The sequence below is a fragment of the Oxyura jamaicensis genome (assembly GCF_011077185.1).
Source record: "Oxyura jamaicensis isolate SHBP4307 breed ruddy duck chromosome 22 unlocalized genomic scaffold, BPBGC_Ojam_1.0 oxy22_random_OJ61286, whole genome shotgun sequence".
Classification (NCBI taxonomy): Eukaryota; Metazoa; Chordata; class Aves; order Anseriformes; family Anatidae; genus Oxyura; species Oxyura jamaicensis.
Genome location: NW_023304589.1, coordinates 825 through 1329, shown reverse-complemented (window position 1 = coordinate 1329; position 505 = coordinate 825). Strand labels below are relative to the sequence as shown.

Below are 505 nucleotides of genomic sequence, written 5' to 3'. Positions count from 1 at the left end.
CCCGGAGAGACCCGGGGTGACCCGGGGTGACCCGGGGTGACCTGGCCTGACCTGGAGCGACCTGGGGTGACCCAGAGCAACCCAGAGTGACCTGGGGTGACCCAGGATGACCTGGAGTGACCCGGGGTGAGCCGGGGTGACCTGGAGCGACCTGGGGTGAGCCGGGGTGACCCAGAGTGACCTGGCGTGACCCAGAGTGACCCAGGGTGACCTGGGGCGACCTGGAGAGACCCGGGGCCCCCCAGAGCGACCTGGGGTGACCTGGCCTGACCTGGAGCGACCTGGGGTGACCCAGAGCAACCCGGGGTGATCCGGGGTGACCCGGAGCCACCTGGGGTGACCTGGGGTGACCCGGAGTGACCCAGGGTGACCTGGGGTGACCCAGAGCAACCCAGAGTGACCTGGGGTGACCTGGGGTGACCCGGGATGACCTGGAGCAACCCGGGGTGACCCGGAGTGACCCGGGGTGACTTGGGGTGACCTGGAGCGACCTGGGGTGACCCGG

The 505-nt window shown here is 70.7% G+C and overlaps 1 long non-coding RNA gene across 1 annotated transcript in view; it reads right to left on the bottom strand.

Annotated features, from left to right (window-relative positions):
* Positions 1 to 250: 250 nt before the first annotated feature.
* Positions 251 to 505, bottom strand: part of LOC118158206 — a 616-nt gene continuing 361 nt past the window's right edge. The window contains exons 2-3 of the long non-coding RNA XR_004746815.1: positions 402 to 431; positions 251 to 271 (exon numbers count right to left, since the gene is read on the bottom strand). This is a non-coding gene — a long non-coding RNA (uncharacterized LOC118158206). The remainder of the gene's footprint in view (positions 272 to 401; positions 432 to 505) is intronic.